Source organism: Apium graveolens, chromosome 8 (assembly GCF_009905375.1).
Source record: "Apium graveolens cultivar Ventura chromosome 8, ASM990537v1, whole genome shotgun sequence".
Lineage (NCBI taxonomy): Eukaryota > Viridiplantae > Streptophyta > Magnoliopsida > Apiales > Apiaceae > Apium > Apium graveolens.
The window spans coordinates 121,348,335-121,370,739 of NC_133654.1; the positions used below are offsets into that span (position 1 = coordinate 121,348,335).

The window sequence follows — 22,405 nt, forward strand, 5'->3', positions numbered from 1 at the left end:
CTGATTGTTGATCTGTTGGAACAAAGACCAATTCCACTGTACCTGCTTCCACATGTTCCCTTATGAAATGGTACCTGATGCTGATGTGTTCAGTCATTGAATGTTGTACTGGATTTCCTGTCATTGTAATAGCACTTTGATAAACATAATTTTTAGGAATAACAGAATACTCTAACCCATAATCCAGTAATTGACTCTTCATCCATAGAATTTGAGCACAACAGCTTCCTGCAACAATATATTCAGCTTCTGCAGTTGATGTGGAAATTGACTTTTGTTTCTTGCTAAACCAAGAAACCAACCTGCCACCAAGAAATTGGTAGCTTGCAGAAGTGTTTTTCCTGTCTATTTTATGTTAGATCTGTAATCAACTGTAGGGGGTAAATACAGTTTATGCAAACAATTTGATAAAGCTTGAACATAATCAACAATTTTTATATTAATAGATAAAAACTGATTACAAAATTACTCTCTCAAAGGATGAACAATTATCCTTGAGTGCTGCTAGGTTATGCGAATGATATAAAAATGTCGCATTGCATATAGCATGAACCTAATTTGTGCTTTATATGGAGCACAGTTTCACAATCAATGAGGAATCCTATTCTATTACAATAAGGAAATCTATTACATATCCATGTATGATTGCTTTTGAGATAAAGTCCTTCACCGCCTTGAATACATGATTTCCTTTTCCTCCTCAAATATCTACTGAAATTATAAATCCTAATGATATCATCTGCTGATCATCAAGTACTGATATAAGTACTGATGACATCACTCTTCAGTAAATACTGATATAAGTCCTGATAAGAAATTCTGCTAGTTTCTGTCCAGTTATCATCAATTATATCTAATAATCTCCCCCAACTTGTGCATTATGATATTATGTACAAGATCCAATTGATGATGTCAAAACTATCTAAATGCAGTAATTAAGTAAACATATTCATTCTTACTTCATTGAATATCAGACTTTACTCTTCATTCTGAACTCTAACACATTCTGGAAAATCTTCAAGAAACTTCCTCAGCAGATTTTCTTCCTTTACATCCAAATACCATTGCATCCTCTGTTAGGTAATGAATCACACACAGCGGGAGGTGAATGTGTTTGGTGTTTTTATGTTTTTTTTGAATTTTTTATGGTGATGAACAAAGTAAACTAAAACCTTGTAGTGAAATGTGTCAATACTGAATTTAAACAGGTAATAATAGTGAACACATATATTTCAAAACTCACTTAATTTTATATTAAAATTAAGAATGTCTTGCTACAAAATTTCTAGGCTCTTAGTTGCTAAAGAGCTTAGCTTTTTCCTTGAGAGAATACAAGATTTCTGATCTAAATTATTACAACTAACAAATGACCAGTGTTAACTTTATACACTACAAGAAAAATATCCATAGACATCGATTTTTGGCCGATGTCTATGTTGTTTTACAACCGATGTTGATATCGGTGATGTCTATTCTAGACATCGGCCATAACCCGATGTCTTTTACTTGATTAGACATTGTTTCTGGAAAACTAGATGATGTTCATGCATTTTTTTTACAAAAAATGTTAGAAATAAATAATTTAATAAATAAATTACACCTATTACAACAGATTAAATATATAATGAGCTATGTTTTTTGCCACAAACATCATATATTTTATTTTAAGTGATGTAAAATCAGATATTAAACATCAATTTATTTAGTAAAAGGTGATGTCTATGTTGGCACTTAAACATCAGTTTTATCCCAAACAAAGTGATGTCTATGTTCCTTTTAGACTTAAACATCAGTTTTTTAGGAAAAAGCGACTTATATCAACTTTTTTGACATCGATTTTTCTTCACTAAAAGTGATGTACAAATGCCTTTAAGACATCAGTATTTAAATATTAAAAGTAATGTATAATTATTTTTTTGGCATCAGTATTAACATGTACAATTGTTTTTTTGACATAAATATTTATTCATTAAAAGTATTTAAACAATGAACTAACTAAACACATAAATTCAGCAACAAAAATGTCAAGTATCTAGTTTTATTACAGAATCATTCAAAACCAAACTAAGAGCTATTGACCTTGGTGCATATAAGGCAAATATTAATCATTAGTAATTTTATTGTCATCAGTTGTAGCAGTGTATTAAATGGAAATAGATAGACAGGGATCGAAGACCAAATCCAGTGCCAAGAAACCCTTGCAACTTGGTGAAGTTGTCAGCAAGTTTTCTAATATGGTCCAAGTAGAGATCAAAGAAACAGAAATTACTTGTGTAATGCCCATGAGCAAAGTTGTTAGCAGCATCCTCTTTGCCATTGATCAACTGTTTAGGATAAAAGAGCTGGCAGTAAGTTCCAGATCTCATCAGGGTGAAAGCAGTTTTAATCTATGTTAGTTACATTTAACATAAGGTTATCATAGAATAATAAATAAATATGTTTTGATCATTCTACATTTCACAATGGCGCCCAAATTTATTTTTCTATGTGTAGAGTGTGATCCCATATGGATATAATCTCATTGATCTTCTCCAAGACCATAATAACTATTCTTGATTTCTAATTCCCAAGAAATTTATCATTCAATATCATAAGTTATCAGTGTTTGACATTTACTTTTCCAGAAGAATAGGCTTTAAATTTTATAATGTTATTTTCTTAAGTTGTAGACTAAACCGATCTCTGTTTATATTTGGATTGATTGCACTATTGAGATCAGTAATTCCTTTTTATTTTCTCAACTTCACCTGTCATGAAACTAATTGCAATAAATTTCCCCTTAACCTTAAAGTATTAGCTAAATATTTTTTCTGTGAAGGTATAATTTTGGGGATCCTTTAGCGACAGATGATCAGGGGTATATTATTGAGCATATCTTCAACTTCCATCCAAATAAAGTGGTAAAGATAGGAGCCATGATCAATTATGTAATGCTTACGGCAAGGAACAAAAATTTCATAGATATGGGCAAAGTAAGCAAACGCCAATAAGATCTAAAAGATATTTTACCAGTATGCTTCCACTTAATTAGAGCGGCATAGTGCAGAAATTGCTTTTTATCTAGTTCTCTAACTCTTCCACACCTTGCACCTACTACAGACATGCAATATTCCTTAGAAGAAAAAGTAAATCTATTATTATTATTTAATATTTTAAGAATAAAATATAGCAGTCCTTCTTCAGTCAACCCTGTAACCACTCAAGTCAATTGATAGTAGCTTAACCCAGGTCAAATTTTGACACATAAAGTAGAAAACTACTACTTTATTAAGGTCACTTGCGGAAATAAATAACTCACACCAGTTCCCTCCAAAGGCTTGAACTCTTGCCATCTTATCACTAAGAGAATAGGGTATATTTGGATTTTTGGACTTTTTCACTTGCAAACACATTAAAACATTTGTATGTGGAACTCAGCCATTTGATTAAAAATGAACAAGAGCATAGGAACATAGAGCTTTTGTAAGATGTGCTTAATTTTGCTCAAATAAACATGGTAATTAATCGCACATAATAATACTGGAAGATAATACCACATATAGAGCTGCATAGGTTTACCTCCATAAATTACTCTGGTGGTCTCAGCAACTTGAGGGATGACATTCCCTCGAAGCCACTTCCTCAATTCCAAATGTACCTACAAATTCCAATATTATTTGTAAAGATTTTGTTGTTGGAAACTCAACGTCTAAGTGTATCCAATTTGAAGTCAACTTGTTTATTCAACTAAGGCAAATTAAGATAAACACAGTACTGAAACCATTTACTACTGTATATTAGCATTACAGAAATTTATAGCTCGTATAATATAATTAATAAGCTTACTACTTGAGCTTGAGCAGGACTTGCAACATTTCCGGTTCCAATAGCCCATACAGGTTCATAAGCCAAAACAACATTGTCACAACTTGATATTTTTTCTATGGTTTAAATGTTTGTAATCAGCAACTGAAGAACAAGTACATATTTGAAAAGTGGAAATAATGAAAAATGTCCATCCTCAAATAGAAATATCATTAATGATTTAGAAATTTTTGTTAAACACTATAAATTCTTCATTGAAGTGGCTGCTTTTGAACTTTAAGTCCGCGATAATAATATTCAGAACATCAAAAATGGTGGGTGTAATTGAAGTACTATGTCAAAAGTAAAATTTATAGCTCGTCCAAAATTCAATTGAACATTTCAGAGAAAAAGTTAGTCAAAAGATTAAAATAAAATGAAAATTCAGGTGGGTACAGAATGGATTCATCAAAGATAGAATATTAAATAAAATACAGAACACTGTGACTTGTATTGATGTAGGTACCTGCAATCGGCTTAGTTTGAGCAGCAAAAACCTCCATAATACATCCAGATTCTCTCTGCTCTAGAGTCTACGCAACACATGCAATAACTTTCAGACCTTGAGAATGAGCGTATGCGACCTTATCTCCAACAAACTGAAAGTAAAATAAATCAACCCAATTATCAAGCAACTAATAATATTTTGTCAAGCCGGTGGCATGAAAAAAGTATATTAATGTATATACATTATGTCAAGCCAGTGGCGTGAAAAAAGTATATTAATATATACAAGTAGTTAGGGCAGGCATGATTTGCTACCCATTTTAATCAATTTCCATATTTCAGGTTAGCTAAAAAATATACTTCTATTGACCAAAATCAGACCGTAGGTAAATGAAGCAATATGATAGAGAATGAATGTAAATAACCAATTAAAAAATACATATAAATTGCACAGATCCAAAATTTCAATTATAAACGTATAAAAACAAAACTTCAGAAAACATATCCAAATAAACCATAACAATCTCGATACTAAATAGTAATACAGCTGAACACCATTCCCATATTTGAAAGAACTTACCCTGGTAAGGGAAACTGACGAAAATGAAATATCAATAAAATAGACGAACACCATTTTCATGATGGTTGTTATAACAAGTCTCGCATTATCATTTGATTTGTTTGAACCACTGGAAACAAGAAAAATGAAGAAAGCAGGTTAAATTAATTAGAAGTCAAATTATAAAACTTTCATTTGCCCCTTGTACACATAAAAAATATACAAACATATATCTTCACAAACCTGCTATGGATATTTCCCATGTCTGGTAAACTTCCTCAGTTCAAATGGTTACGTACTAATAAAAACGAATTCTTAAAACATCTTTATAAAATCAAAAATCAATGTTACACAAATGCGTAAAGTTCACAAAATCTTTGGTCTATTTTCTGAAAAGCATCACATGATAATTAGAAATACTGAACAAGCATTTTATTTCGTACATAATGATATCACCAATTTCTTTAACTTACAGATACAGTAACAAAAATGATAACGGATCAAAAGTTCTTTTTCACAAACCAACAAACAAACTACATTTTAGTTCAGTACCAAGCAGACACATATTATTCAGGTTTCGTTATTAAGTTCCAAATAAGTTCATGAATTATTTATAGCAAATAGACGATAATCAATATTCACAAATACACACTCCAAACCCATATTTGGTCCTCAAAACACCTCCAAAGAAATAAAATATAGAAGTCATTGCACTTTTAACAGACTAAAAATACAAACTCATAAGCATAAACAAGTATAACACAACCCAATTCAAATTTCATTCCATAAATATTATAAATCTTTAAATTAAAATTCATACCTAAATATTTGAATCCCAGTCGTATGCAATAAAGTCCGGTACACAACAAGTTCAAATTAATTAGTAACTTCAAAATATATTGAAATTAATGGAAACATCATACCTCGTGCATAGAAGTAAATTACGATTTCAATTTGAAAAATCCCCAATTTACAAAATTAGGTTTTGATTTAAAAACCTCCTAATTTACAAAGTTTGATTTGGTTAATCTTTCGTGCATAGAAGATAAGTTCGATTCGAGCTTAACCATCTCAGTTTCTAACAAGGTAAGCTTACCAAGCTTATCTTATTACCAATATTGAGAAGGAAAGTAGAGAGTATAGAGCGAAGAGAGAGAGAGAGGGGGGAGGTAAGATGAGTAGAGGTGAGAGGTGAGCACAAATGAGGGAGAGAGGGTGGTGGTGAGTGAAGGTGAGCACAGAGTCGAGAGAGAGGTGAGTGCGAGAGAGGGGTGAGTGAGAAGGGAAAAAATGGGGGGAAGAAAAATATTGGCTAAGGCAGGGGTGAAATTTTGGAATAAATGGGAAAATTTTGACTAAGTGAGAAATATATTAAAGTGGGCGTGCTTTGAAATTTTTTAGAAAATTTAGACATCGGTTGTAAAATAACCGATATCTTAAAACAATAAAGACATCAGATTAACACGGGGTAATGTCATTAAATCTTTTAACATCAGTGGCATTGGCAACCGATGTCTACTGTGTGATGTCTATTGACATTTTTCTTGTAGTGATAGAATTGTTAAATACTGGTTTACACAACATGTAATAAGAAGTGCTAATCATGTTAGCAGCCTATCACTAATACTTCCATTTATGGCTTAGCATATCTTTCCATATTGTGTTAACTTTGATCTTCCTTTGTCAGTTAATCTTGGCCTTTGATCTTGTACTCTTCAAGCTGTTTTTGTATACTTTTCAAATCAGTGATTGATTTGTTTGTTGATTGATAATCTTGGATATTTAACCGATCTTCATCTTGTACTTTGAGTTTTATCTCGAGATCTCCAGTTTGTTATATATAGAACTTAACATCTCGATAAGTATAATGACTTTATCGAGATCTCTCATTACTCTATTGATGATATGACTTAACGAAGTCTCTGAGTTCTCAAGTGTAATCTTGAGTTATCGAGATCTCTGAGTCCTCGAATGAACTTGACTTATCGAGGTCTTCATTTCTTTGCATGTAGAATTTACTTATCGATATCTCCAAGTTCTCGAGTTACATTTTGACTTGTCGATATCTCAGAGTTCTCTAGTAAAGAAATTACTTGTCAATATCTCCAATCTTCATGTCTCCAATTTGGCTTATCGATATCTCTCAGACTTCTCTGTAAGCTTTTCTTGACTTCTCGATAAGTCATTCTGGAGTTCTCGAATGACTTCTCTAAAATACTTAATTTTTGACTTGTAGACTTCTTGACTTAGAATGTTTTTCACAAAATAGATTTATTCAACTCCAAACTTCTTCACACTTTCTCTGAGGCATGATCTTCATGATCTTCTTCCAGAGCTTATTCTTAGGCTTGAGACTGTTTACAGAAAAATACTCCAGTCTAGTCTATTTATATTTTTACAGACTTAAATTTTACAATACAAAATGCAAACTTAGATTACAATACAACTTACTTAGGGTTATCAATTTGACTTAGTCTTGTTATAGTACTGGCACGTCTTGCACAACAATCTCCCCCAATTTATGAGAAGATTGATTATCACAAATTCACGCCTGTTAAAAAAACTAACCCCAAGCTACAATGGACAGATAGATTTTACATGTAAATTGACACAAATATTACATTCATATATTAGGTGAATTTCTTGAGTTCATCAAAAACACATATCAGACAAATATTGTATCTCATGCTTCTTCTCTAATGAGGTCTTTTAAGTATACAATAATTTCCAGTTCCTCTATGATTGGTGTCCCTCTTAGAGCTTCCACAAGTTTGAGTTTGTCATGTTTTGAATAAGCACTCAGTAAATCAATCCTCAATCTTGAGAATTTTCCAGCTTTGACAATTAGAAATCTTCCATCCTTGGTAACTCTGCTCATCCCTTTTTCCTTGAGATCTTCAGATCTTTGAATAAACATTTATATCTCATCATCATACTTTCTCTTCCTCTCCTCACTTTTAGCCTTGTTTCTTGCTCTTCTTTCTTCCCTTTTTATAACCCATTCAGCTAAAAAAGATCTCCAAGCCTTGGTTGCAGTAAACTTGTCCTTTAGTAAACTTATCACTCTCTTGATTTCTGTGGTTGAAAAGGTGTCCATTAAGTTGCTGCCAAGAAATATGAATGACCCATCCTGATAGTAGATTCTTACTTCCCTTAGTGTTACAACCCAAACTCTGACCATTTCTTCAGCTAGCTGTTGAAAATAGTCTTCATCTGAGATGCACCAGTTTAGAGGTAGAAAATCACTTTATTTGTAACAATTCCAGATGGCCCTCTCAGTAACTTGCATTTTTTTTGGTTTCCTCCCAACAGACTTGTAGTGAACTTTGAGTGATGGCTTAACAAAAGGTAGGTTTGTGATTTTCTTGAGAAATGTCTGGCTTAAGGTGATTGGTATTTTCAGAAAGGTGTTAGCAGTCTGTTTGTACAAGTATTTAGGCTTTGAGGTTTGAGGTGGTTTGGTATTTGAGTTTGTTGGCATAGAGGGTTGAGCTTGGTTAATTTGGATTTTTAGGGTTTATTGTTATGGTTGTGATCCATCTTCCTTTTTCTTTCTTCTTATTTATTCTCCTATCTTCTTGTCATCTCCCTTCTTCTCATATTGCTTTTTGCCCTTGTCACCAGTTGCTCTAGAATATTGACTTGGATTTTAGCCAGAAGGGGTTGATCACTTGGCTTCTCCTCATCATCATCCTTATCCTCCTTTAAATTGAATTGAGTGGTTGTCAACATGGTGTTAGAATTTATTAGGTATCTTTCTAAGATCTTTATCATCTCCACATCCTCATGCTTCTTGCTCCTTTTGTACTTTAGATCAGACTGCAAAGTCATGATCAGCCTCATATTCCACATCCTCTGGAATAACTGGATTTTCTCTTTCAATCATTACATCCAGTTCAGATGCTCTTAAGGTTTTAAGATTTGGCAGAGACACCTGAAGACATCTATCCACACCACCATCATTAATATTCACAACAATTCTCTTCTCCAGGATATTATCAATTTTCACAACCACTGCCCTAATAAAGTTGATGTTTTTGGCCAAAGCTTTCTTGTAGGTGATGTAGTTGTTTTGAAGAGACATCCTTAATACTGCAAGAAGTTCACTGAATTCTTGATCTTGATTTGGTCCTTCTGCAGCCTTGAAAATTCTTTCTTTTCCAATATAATGAGAGATTTGAGCATGTGAAGAACTTTTACCAACATGAATAAGCTCTTTAGATTTAGATTTAGCATCCCTGGATTGTTGAATCCTAGCCTCAATCTCCCCCTTAGTCTTGGTGACAAACATGATTAGAGAAGTTAGTAATTCTGGCCTTATTTGTTCAGGTAGTGAGGGCAGTGGTATGTTGATTTTCCCCATGATGGCTCCCAAAGCAAGAGAATTCTGCATTTGGAGATGCTTGTGAGAGTCCACCAGGGTTTTGATATCTGTCTGTTGACTCTTCATTAAAGAAGTCAAAGCCTGGACTTGTGCATTTAGAGAGGCATTTGAGGTCTCTAGAGAAGCTACCTATGCCTTGAGATCTTAAATGTATTAAGTAGAGGAGCCTGAAGTAGATGTAGAAGTAGATGGTCCAAATGCAGCTTGCACATGGTTCTGTATTTCATTAATGACCAAGGGGGAAGGAGTGTATCTTGCAGTGTGCATTATCCAACTTCCACCTTGTGTCATTAGAATTTGTTATGTGATCTTGAACTACCTTGTACATAGATACAAAGGATTCTTTTAGCTATTTCACACTCTTGTCCTCCCCACTTAGATCATAGATTGACATTTGTTCTAAAAAGGTTTTGAATTGATTCTTGATCTCTACCTGTGAGGGGATTATCTCATTCATCTTTTTCCTCACCATTCCCATGATTTTGTCTTGATGGCAAGTTAGTGTGACAGTGAGGGCCTTCTCAAAATTGTGCAAGGCCTTGATTTGAGCTTTAGTCACTTCAGTTACTACATCATAGCCTTCCTGTGGAGATAGACATCTGGCATTGCTTCCTAGAATGGTGAGATACTCTTCTCTAATCTGTGCCAGGATTGTGTCCATTTCTGTCCTGAACTCCTTATCCAACCAGGCATTACAGTTTGCATCTCTGTCAGCTTCATCTCCTATTTTAGTCTGTTGGTCCTCCACATCTGTTTGATAAGATAACATTATTGCATGATAGTCCTGATTAGACATATCTGATGTGAGCAGTTATTGAGAGATCTGTGCAAGTCCTGCTAGCTGGTCAACCCTAAAATCTTTAAGAGTAGGTTGAGTTGTAGCTTCTTGTAGCCATTTAGAGACTATATGAGTTTGTTGAAAGGTTTAAGGTTCATTAGGTTAGATTCGAGAGGAGCCAGGAACACCTATGACATGAGTCACAGCTGGACTCACAGTTTGCACTGTGGCTATGACAGGGTGTTATTCCTCATCAGTTGTGGGAACCTTCATTTGAATTAGAGGGGATTTGACTGTGCTACTGTCATTTGTAATAGCCTCAAACCCTTTTGTGTCTTGCACCACACTGTCACTTAAATGTGCTATACTTGCCTCTCCCATAACAGGGTCATTGGCAATTATACTCTTAGCATCAGTTGCTAATGCAATTTATGCTAGGGTTTTCAGGGGAGTTGTTCCTGGAACAGGAACCTTCAATTGAATTGGAGAGGATTTAGATAGCTCCCCCTCAGTAGTACTATCCTCAAACCTAACAGCCTGTGAAGGCTGATTTACACATGAAGGTGAATTTGTGATCACCATGGGATCTTCAGTAAAACTGATGAATGCCCCATATTTGTGATGTTGTCACCAAAGTCTACCCCAGCTTGTAGCCTCTCACCATCTAAATTGGTGTTTGGGTGGTGAGTAATGTCTCATGAACCAAGTCACTTGAATGGGGCAACACTTGAGGATTAGATTCAAGTGTTTCAGAGTAGGAAGAAAAAATATTAGATGTAAGATTTTGAAGCTCAGAAGTGAGTGAGCTTCAAGGGATGTGCTCTCTTTGTGTGTGCCATCCTTGTTTCTCCTTCCGTACACTTGTATATGTTCAAGTGATGTTTGTGCAGACTCTTTACAAGGTGCATTTGGGAAAATGCTCTTTTCAATAGAGACATCCTTTTGAGAGGGTGCCTTTAGAATCTGCTTTTGTCCCTTGTTAACAACTACATCTTTTTGAGAGGATGCAGAGGTGGCTTGAGTGGTCAACTCTAAGTTTTTAGCCTTCTTTGGTTTTCTGACCAAGGGTGACTCTGTTGGTGTTTTTTCCTCACCACTGTCAGTTATGATTTGTAGTTTTTCCTGTTTTCTCTTCTTTTTACTCACTTCACCCATTTGGGAGGATGAAGTGGTTGGTTTCCTAGCTTCTAGAGGTATAGAAGAAGTGGTTTTAGCTTGGGAAGGCCCAGTTGGTTTTCCTATATTTGTACTTCTACAGGTTCATAGACCATAGCTGTACTAGATTGTGCTTTTGATCTCATGTCAAGCATGGGGTAAGGGTAAGTCTTGAACCTCTCCATCATGAATGGAGTGATTTTCAGACTCACGGTTACTTTATTCTTTGTAGTAAGTGTGATATCCTGGATTTTCAGCTATTATTATTATTATTATTATTTCTTGAATATGTTTATGTGATTTTCTGATTTAGAAGGAATAAAATTATGGATATTTTATTCCTGTTTGACGTTTTCGTTTCATTAAATGGTAATGTGCTAACTGGTATTTGGTCTCAATCCTTGTTATTATTGTGAAAGAATTTAATTACTTTTATAATTTAAAATTTTATTTGAAAGCCGATTATTTTATCGATATCGGTAAAATTGAGTGTATTTTCAGTCTTGGGGATCGAGTGGATATTTTACTCGGCTCAATATTTTATTTGTATCTAAAATATTATTTGGTATTTTAAACCGTGTTCATCCGGGTATAGGGTAAGGTTTAAAAATATTTAAAAACAATATTTTACAGCTATTTTATTATGTGTTAAATGAATTATTATGTGTTTAATAATATTTAAAATTTGTTTGGCCATGATTTAATATTCGGTGGATTTGTGTGTGGTCTTATAAGGACCAGAGTATTTTTCGGATACTCATTACGTGTTTAAAATGCATTTGTATGGAATTAACCGCAATCTGGACGCGTGTTAAAGTGCGTTTTTCTCGAAGTACTTTTTTATCTCGTTTTACGGGCATTTGCATATATATATATATGTATTTTCGAGGTTTATTATTAATTTAGAAAATATTTTGGTTTTATAAAAATTATCGGACGGGGCCCCTATCGGGATGTCAAACCCCACAAAAATCAGACTTTTATTTTTATAAAATCGCGGGACTTCGAAATATTTTATATTTTTGCATTTTTGAAATATTCATAATTTTGGGGAATTTTGATATAAATTTTATATTTATTTTATTTATTTTGGGCTAATTTTAATTATGTTGTATTGATTTTTTAGTTAAAAGAAAAAGAAAAAAAATATAAAATATATAAAAACGTGTCACCACCCCAAACCCCCACCCCCGCCCTACTCCATTTCCCCCGAATATGTTTTCCTTTCTCCCCCTTTACATCTCTTCTCTCTTCTGTCTCTCTTCTGTCTCTACTCTAATTTAATCTTTTAATTTTCAAAAATTCATATCTTTTCAACCGTCCGTCCAAATTTCAATTGTTATATATATAAACGAGCAGTGCTTTGATACCTACGCATTGGTATATATATTTCAAGGTTTAGAGGAGATAATTTGCGTGGCATATTTCCGTGTTAATTTATTTTTGGGGCATAGAAAAGAAATTTGACGGCGTTGATTACTCCACATGGCATCTCAGCGTGTATAAGTCTATGGCTATTAATTTTAGATTTTTCTGAAGATATTTTCCGGACATCATGCATTCACCTCGGGGTGATCTGAATTTATTTTGGGTAACGATTTCGAAATTCCGCCTTCGTACTTGTCTATATTATAGCATGTTTGTGTTTATATATTTATTTCTAAATTTTTAGAAGTTGTTGTAGAAATCGCTTTTGGCCGTGTTTTTCGTTTCTAGCGTATGTATATGTACAGATATAGATTATGGTGTGTTTTAAATTTATTGATTTTATTAGAATATAGTTGAATTGCATTGTTTGGCATTGATTTTGAGGGGTTCTGACCTCGGGAAAAGTCCGTTTTATAAAGACGTTATTTCGAATTGTTTTGTAAAATATCTACTTTAATTTCAAATCATTATCATTTATTATTTTCTAAAATTATAATTTGAATTAGTTATTTATAATTTACTTTGATTAATTATTTATTCATTTAATTAATTGGTTAAATTAATTGATTACTTCATTTAACCAATTAATTTTATTTATAAATAATTGAATGAAGTGTAATTATTTATAATAAAGCCAAATAATATTTTAAAATTATTTTGAGCTTTAAAAAAATATATATTGGTATTGAATATTCAATTAATATTATTGTTAATTGAATTATTCTTATTTTATTCGTAGAAAATAGACCGTTCATCCGTTTAATACGAAACAAACGTGTCTAGACTCAGAAAATATTCCGCTTTCATTAAAAATGCTTTCGAGACACAAATCCTTTTGTTTCGAAAGGTCTCTTGTTTTGCAAGTTAGTTATGAGTCGCATATTTATCGAAAAGTCGTATTTCGACTCGATTTCAGTTTTAAACATACTGAGTCGAATGTTTTGATGAATTGAGTCATGTGTTATATGAATTCTGTGATAAGTGAATTATAGGTTTACTGCAAGTCAAGGCAAATTTCCTTTTATTTTTACAACAAGTCAAGGCTGATTTTTACTATATATTTGATTGTTGATTGAGATTGGAAATAGGTGGATAGTCCAATAAATAGAGGAAATGTTGTCGAATTTTCGGTAGATAACCTATCCATTTATTAGATATGAATGAGTTTGTTAGATAAATATATTTTCAGTTACATATCATTGAAACATGTCTACGTGTATACGTGGGTCAAGAGTCTTGTGTCTGACTATTTTCCTTATATGTGGGTTATCGTTTGGGTAGACGATAGAGTTTTGACGCGCAGTTTGTCGAGTAATTATCATGTAGACGATTAAAATTGTATCTTTTAATTATAGATGCGAGTTGTTCAAGACGATCAAGACGAGACTTTGGGTTCTAGAGTAAAGTGGAACAGTAATGTATATCGGGCTTCTAGCAATCGCAGGAGCAACATATCAGTGAATTGTTGAAATAGAAGACAACAATGTCATGAGATGTCAAAACGAGTCAATTGTGTTATTGCGAGTGTGCTTAACTGCTAAAAACCAAAGGCAAGTATTCCTATATTATTCTAATTCCAGAATAGTTTAACGTTTTACTTATCAAACTGCTTTAAATGTTTATATACTCAAAAATTTAGAATATTTTATAAAGATTTTTGGAGACATTCCATGCATATAATCATTGGATTATTGAAATCATGCTATTCTAGCAATTGTTCTGCTAGAATATAATTCATTTCCAGATAGATAGTGAATAACTATTCTATCAAGACTTACTCTATACAGTGAAACTTGATATTGATATTAAGCGAATAACTAATCATTGTAGTTATTTCAGCATCAGTTGTTGAGATTATTCCGGACCATAAGAAATGGGGAGTAGATTATGATATGATATCGATTGATTGAAAGATGTGTAAGTGGCCCGAGCGGACGGTCCAGCATTTAGGGCGTTGTGCTAGCTAAAATATGTTAATACAATTTTTTCCTTTGGCCACAGTGTGCCTCTTTATTAAAGTATATATCGGTTATGACCGGTATGTAGCTTTTGTAGAGTACTCATTTTTTGGATCTAAATTTTATGAATTATGATCCAGCTCTATCACAGTGGCTGATCAACATGTGATATGGCATCCGTTGGAATTTTGTGATGTCCAATCTAAAACTTATCGCTTACTATTTTATAAGCTTACTGTTAGCTTCACTTATTATTCAGATATCATTGATTATATGTTGTTCTTTCTTTATCAGCATAATACTGTTGCTGATAATCATATATAAATGAATTATCTCATGCTTCTATTTTGAATAAAAGGTGAAATTGCAGTTTTAATTTAGTTTCTGGTTGATGTTGATATTTAGTTTGTTGTTAAATATCAAAGGTGGTATTACTATAGATGATTGATGTTGACTTCAGTATGGGATGTTGTTAGCATCAAAGTTCGTATTAATATCTAATTTGATATGACATTAAAATGAGTATTAATTTCAAGAGTTGGGTTTTGAATGAGTTTATGATTCAGTCTATAATCACTGTTTCATATTGTGGTTTACGATATTTCTGTAAACACTATTTTACGAGTTTTATTCTCATCGAGATTTAAAGTATTGCTGAAGAATTTTCGCTCAAAAATATCAAAATGGTTTTGAATACATTCAAGGAACCAATTTTTGGATTCCTTAACAAATTTTCTGATTGAGCAATTATGATTTTAAATGTTCTGCTCTATTACAGATGTCGGCTTTTATATCAAAAGACCATACATATGCTATAATGAACTTGTTGAGCATTTCTTTCGCTCATACTTGCCTGTTTTTTTAATTTAACCTTCCAGTGAGGATTAACTGAAGCTGTTTAGCTGCGTAATTCAAGAAATGATAAGAAGGATGTAATTAAGAAGATGGTTGGTCCAGAGTTTCCGAACTAGTGTAAGTTATATTGTGTAAAGTTGTTTGTCTATATAATAGTTATATTATCTTATATTTGGGCCTATTATACCTCTTTTCGAAGTTATACTAGCGAGTTAAGTTTTAAGTTGAAATTGGTTGAAAAGAGTTTTAAAAGAAAGTGAAAATTTATATATGCAGTTTGGATATATTGTTTCTAGAACTGTAACCTGAAAAGATCTTGGTATAGTTTGGGGTCACAGATGCTATATTTCAGTTGATGGCATTTATTTATTGATTTAACAGGTTAATTTAGATTGAGATTTCATAGTGACGACCAAATCCTCTAACCCCGGATTTGGGGGTGTTACAGGTTGGTATCAGAACTGAGGTTATAGTAAACTAGAAACGAGAGTGTGTAGGAGTGTGTATAGCAATGTGAGGACGCTTGAGTTTATATTGAGTTCTTGTCGGACTATTGGATATAGTACCGACGAGTAAGCTAAGATAGGCGCATTTGTTTGAGATGGTTGTGTTGAGCTGGACAAAACTCCCGGCAATTACAAACTTCTATTGTGGAATCTTCCGAGGCTACTACGAGTCCATGACGTTGAAGATTATCGATATCCTTGGAACGTGAAGAAGTGTCTAGAATCAAATGGCGAGTCAACAGAAGAGTTCAAATAGAAGATAAGTATTAAGACCTTGGAAATACCTTATCTTTCTATAACTTCTTTTGACATCCCTCAAAAAGAGGTATCTATTAAAGGATATATTCCCTAACACCCGTTTTCAGTCACGTAATGTGCCAGAGGCTGTCATGAGGCATCTTTTTCATGTTTTTATAGCTTTGTCAAGTTGTCATATTGAAATTTCCACCTTTCTTATATGGTGGATAGTTTATTGGTGATACGACACCACTTAGCCTTTTTAAGCCAGAATCTTGTTTTCTGGATTTCATTTTTTCCAGAAATATCAGCTTTGAAACCTTTTCAGTTTTGATCCAAGGATTGCCCTAACAAGTCATTTATTAGAAATCTTTTAGTATTCATTTGATTTTGAATTCATTTCATATTCATTTATTCTGACTGAGATGAACAACCCTAATTATAGGGGACACAAGGTATACATGTCTGTATGATAGGAGTTGGATGTGACGCCATCACTTGTGTGTGTTGTGACTACAAGAAGGATTACAACCTTTAGTAGTGTCTTAATTTGGGCACGCAACACTAAGTTTGTTTGATCATATTGATATCTCAGTTATTCTTCCATTTCAGCAATACTTTCTCACCAGTTCAGATTTTTTGTCAACCACAGTGGTGGGACACCCGTTATGATATGAAATTCTTTTCTCTTTGAAAATTTCATGATTTTATCATTTCAAATATTCGAAGGTATGCCAATAAAGTTGAGCTGGGTGATCTTGGTCAAGTCAAAGTAAGGTTATGTGATGGGATTACCTATAACAATAGTGCCTTGCAATGCGATTAAAATATCAGTGGTATAACGCAATCACTCTTTCTCTTCCTCTGTTTCTCTATCTCAATCTATCTTTCACTTTCTCCCTCTCTCTATCAGTGATAGTGATTCCATTGAAAAATTGGTCAAATGGTATGTGGATGGAAAAATGGTGAGGAGTGAAAGTCCTGTGATAATTATGTTATACAAGGAATCTGAGTTTTTATTTGAGATTTCGTAAAAAGTGATGTTGTAGGAAATAGAAAGTTGGCAAGAAGACCCCTAGTGTTCTCTTCCGCTGATTCCGAGGACGGAATCCTTATAAGGAGGGTAGATTGTGATATCCTGGATTTTTAGCTATTATTATTATTATTATTATTATTATTATTATTCCTTGAATATGTTTATGTGATTTTCTGATTTAGAAGGAATAAAATTATGGATATTTTATTCCTGTTTGACGTGTTCGTTTCGTTAAATGGTAATGTGCTAATTGGTATTTGGTCTCAATCTTTGTTATTATTGTGAAAGTATTTAATTACTTTTACAATTTAAAATTTTATCTGAAAGCCAATTATTTTATCAATATCGGTAAAATTGAGTGTATTTTTCAGTTTTGGGGATCGAGTGGATATTTTACTCGCATCAATATTTTATTTGTGTCTGAAATATTATTTGGTATTTTAAACCGTGTTCACCCGGGTATAGGGTGAGGTTTAAAAATATTTAAAAATAATATTTTACAGCTATTTTGTTACGTGTTAAATAAATTATTATGTGTTTAATAATATTTAAATTCGTTTGGCCATGATTTAATATTCGGTGGATTTCTGTATGGTCCTGTAAGGACCAGATTATTTTTCTGATACTCATTACGTGTTTAAAAGGCATTTGTATGGAATTAACCGCAATCTGGACGCGTGTTAAAGTGCGTTTTTATCGAGGTACTTGTTTTATCTCATTTTTCGGGTATTTGCATAAATTATATGTATTTTCGGTGTTTATTATTAATTTAGAAAATATTTTAGTTTTATAAAAATTATCGAACCGGGCCCCTATCGGGACGTCAAACCCCACAAAAATCAGACTTTTATTTTTATAAAATCGTGGGACTTCCAAATATTTTATATTTTTGCATTTTGAAATATTCATAATTTTGGGAACCTACGCATTGGTATATATATTGCAAGGTTTTGAGGAGATAATTTGCGTGGCATATTTCTGTGTTAATTTATTTTCGGGGCATAGAAAAGGAATTTGACGGTGTTGATTACTCCACATGGCACCTCAGCGTGTATATGTCTATGACTATTAATATCGGATTTTTCTGGAGATATTTTCAGGACATCATGTATTCACTTCGGGGTGATCAAAATTATTTTGGGTAACGATTTCGAAATTCCGCCTTCGTACTTGTGTATATTATAGCATGTTTGTGTTTATATATTTATTTCGTAATTTTTAGAAGTTGTTGTAGAAATCGCTTTTGGCCGTATTTTTCGTTTCTGGCGTAATTTATTGATTTTATTATAATATAGTTGGATTGCATTGTTTGGGATTGATTTTGAGGCATTCTGACCTCGGGAAAAGTCTGTTTTATAAAGACGTTATTTTGAATTTTTTTGTAAAATGTCTGTTTTAATTTCAAATCATTATCATTTATTATTTTCGAAAATCATAATTTGAATTAATTATTTATAATTTGTTTTGATTAATTATTTATTCATTTAATTAATTGATTAATTCATTTAATCAATGAATTTTATTTATTAATAATTGAATGAAGTGTAATTATTTATAATTAAGCCAAAAAATATTTTAAAACTATTTTGAGATTTTAAAATATATATATTGGTATTGAATATTCAATTAATATTTTTATTAACTGAATTATTCTTATTTTATTTGTAGAAAATAGACCGCTCATCCGTTTAATACGAAACGAACGTGTCTAGACTCAAAAAATATTTTGCTTTCATTAAAAGCAAGTTAGGTCTGAGTCGCGTATTTATCGAAAAGTCGTATTTCGACTCGATTTCAGTTTCAAACATACTGACTCGAATGTTTTGATGAATTGAGTCATGTGTTATATGAATTATATTATAAGTGAATTATAAGTTTACAGCAAGTCAAAGAAAATTTCCTTATGTGTTTATAGCAAGTCAAGGCCGATTTTTACTATATATTAGATTGTTGATTGAGATTGGAAATAGGTGGATAGTCCAATAAATAGAGGAAATGCTGCCGAATTTTTGGTAGATTTCCTATCCATATATTGGATATGAATGAGTTTGTTATATAAATATATTTGCAGTTACATATCATTGAAACATGTCTACGTGCATACGTGGGTCAAGAGTCTTGTGTCTGACTATTTTCTTTATATGCGGGTTATCGTTTGGGTAGACGATAGAGTTTTGACGCACAGTTTGTCGAGTATTTATCGTGTAGATGATTAAGATTGTATCTTTTAATTATAGATGCGAATTGTTCAAGACGATCAAGACGAGACTTTGGGATCCAGAGTAAAGTTGAACAATAATATATATCAGGCTTCTAGCAATCGCAGGAGCAGCATATCAGTGAATTATTGAAATAGAAGACAACAATGTCATGATATGTCAGAACGAGTCAATTCAAGTATAGGATTGGATTATTAATTAAAGAACACAGAGTTGTCATTCTTAACAGTTCTCACCACAGCCGTTGTCCAGAATTCATGCAAAACATCCAAGTATAGGACTGGATTATTAGTTAAAGCACTTGCAAGATAAGATTTAGACAAAAATTTCATAAACCCCTTGAAACTCTCAGGGGCTTGGTTAGCTTCATTGAGTAAGATAGTTAGTTCCTTGTTTGGGGATTTCAGCTTTAACAATATTGAGTGCCATTGTTGTTGAGTAAAGGTGAATGGGTAAGAAAAATTTGTGAGAAAAAGCTTGAAACAAGAGAGAAATCGGTTTGGAACTGAAAAATCTAGGTCACTTGGAGTTTTCGAAGGCATAAGTATATGTATTTCGAGATGTCTGGGTATTTATAGTAAAAGCAAATGACTTGTCGAGAACTCAAAAATGGACGTTCAAAATTAGTCTCTCGAGAAGTCATTTTGAAAAGTAAAAAATAAATCGATAACTCATTTTGTTTATTCTTGTAAAGAACTAAAATAAGACTATCGAGATGTCTAATAAATACCCAGTTTGTCTAAAATGGACTGAATTGTTTCCAATTTTTATTGAATAAATCAAAATAAAATCATAATATTTTTGCCAAAAGTATTTTACCAAAATAATTTATTCGATTAAATTATTTCAGTTCTGAGTTATTTATAAGTCTAAAATTATACTTGTAGAGAACTCTGTGAATTAACACTTATAAAGAACTCTACAATAACTTATCGATAAGTCATAATAAAGCTTATCGAGAAGTCACTCGAGAAGTCAATAAATTGACTTATCGAGAAGTCACTCGAGAAGTCTTAAAATGACTTGTCGATAATTCAATTTAGACTTATCGAGAACTCAGTTCTCTATATACTTTTGATCACTTTGATTATGCCTTGTGATAATTTTACATATTGACAATGCAAATCAACAATTAGACAGTTTTTCTAGAATTGAAAAATTCCAAGCTGAATTTTGAATTTGAAATATAAATATGCATAGATTTCTGAAATATTTCTAATTCATATTTCAGTTAATTTCTAATTAATCAAATGAATTTTGATTTACTAGAAATTAATCTACTGCAAGACATTTGCTGATTTCTTGCCTTAGGATGAAGAATTAAGCATTCCAATTTCACCTACAAGTCTGGTGAAAGTTGCTTCATCCAAAGGTTTTGTAAAAATATCAGCTAATTGTTTTTCTGTTGGAACAAAAATAATCTCAATGGTAGCATTTGTAGCAAGTTCTCTAAAAAAATGGTACCTTACATCAATGTGCTTTATTCAAGAATGATTAACTGGATTAGAGACTATAGATATAACACTAGTATTGTCACACATAATTGGAATCGTGTGTAACACTAGGCCATAATCCATTAGTTGATTTATAATCCAAAGCACTTGAGCACAACAACTTCCTGCAGCTATGTATTCAGCCTCTGCTGTAGAAGTTGACACAGATTGTTGTTTCTTGCTATACCAGGATACAAGTCTTTGTCCTAGAAACTGGCAACTTCCACTAGTACTCTTTCTTTCAACCCTCCATCCAGTAAAAGATGCATTTATGTATCCAACATCTTCAAAACCAGTTCCCTTAGGATACCATAATCCCAAGTTTGGAGTCCCCGTCAAGTATCTGAAAATTCTTTTCACAGCCATCAAATGTGATTCTTTTGGATTGGCTTGAAATCTTGCACATAGACACATTGCAAACATGATCTATAGTCTAGTTGCAGTTAAGTAAAGCAATGATCCAATCATTCCTCTATAGCTTGAAATGTCTACACTCTTGCCCTTTTTATCTTCAACCAACTTTGTTGTTGTAGACATAAGTGTAGATGCAGGTGAACAATCAACCATGCCAAACTTTTTCAGTAAATCTTTAACATACTTAGTTTGGCTGATGAAGATTCCATCACTTCTTTGACTGACTTGAAGTCCAAAAAAGTAACTTAATTCCCCCATCATACTCATTTCATATTCACATAGATCTGAACTAGGATCATATCATCACCATTTCATATTCCCCCATCATACTCATTCCCATTTTCTGGTGTGACTTTGTTGACTGGTGCCTTCATCATTTCTTCCATCATTGGGATGACTAGTAGAACCTTCTTCTTTTTCTCCCCCTGAGTTTGTTCTATCAAAATCAGGTGTGTGAGATGAGCTTTCATTTCCATGATTTTCTTGTTCAATAGTCTCTTCATTTATCATCTTTTGTACATTGACTTCAGCCTCATCATTAGAATCACTGTCAATGTTGAGATTTTCAAATGTAAGGGCTTCAGCTTCATTATCATCAAGGCATTCCAAGTCGGGACACTTGTCATCATCAAAAGTAACATCTATGTTTTCCATGATCTTCTTTTTCTTAATCACATAGACTTTGTATGCAGTTCTTTCCAATGAATATCCCAGAAAAATTGCCTCAAAAACTTTAGAGTCAAATTTTCCCACATATTCAGGGTTGTCCTTCAACACATAGCACTTGCTTCCAAACACATGAAGATGCTTTACAGTAGGCTTTCTCTTAGACATGATTGAGTAAGGTGATTTGCCATGAATCTTGTTAATGAGATATATATTTTGAGTGTAGCATGCAGTGTTAACAACTTCTTCCCAAAAACTAGTTGGCAATTTGGCATCTTGCAGCATTGTCCTAGCAGCCTCTACTAATGTTTTGTTCTTTCTCTCAACTACCCCATTTTGTTGACGTGTTTTAGCACCTGAGAATTCTTGAACAATGCCTTTATTTTGCAGAATTCACTCAATGTAGTATTTCTGAATTTTGTCCCAT

At 32.8% G+C, this 22,405-nt stretch overlaps 1 long non-coding RNA gene across 1 annotated transcript; it reads right to left on the reverse strand.

Annotated features, from left to right (window-relative positions):
- Positions 1–2,088: 2,088 nt before the first annotated feature.
- On the reverse strand, positions 2,089–3,637 carry LOC141676593 (uncharacterized). Its single transcript, XR_012557084.1, has 3 exons — positions 3,559–3,637; positions 3,010–3,093; positions 2,089–2,324 (listed from the first exon to the last, which is right to left on the reverse strand). It is a non-coding gene; the product is annotated as an uncharacterized LOC141676593 (long non-coding RNA).
- Between the last annotated feature and the right edge of the window lie 18,768 nt (positions 3,638–22,405).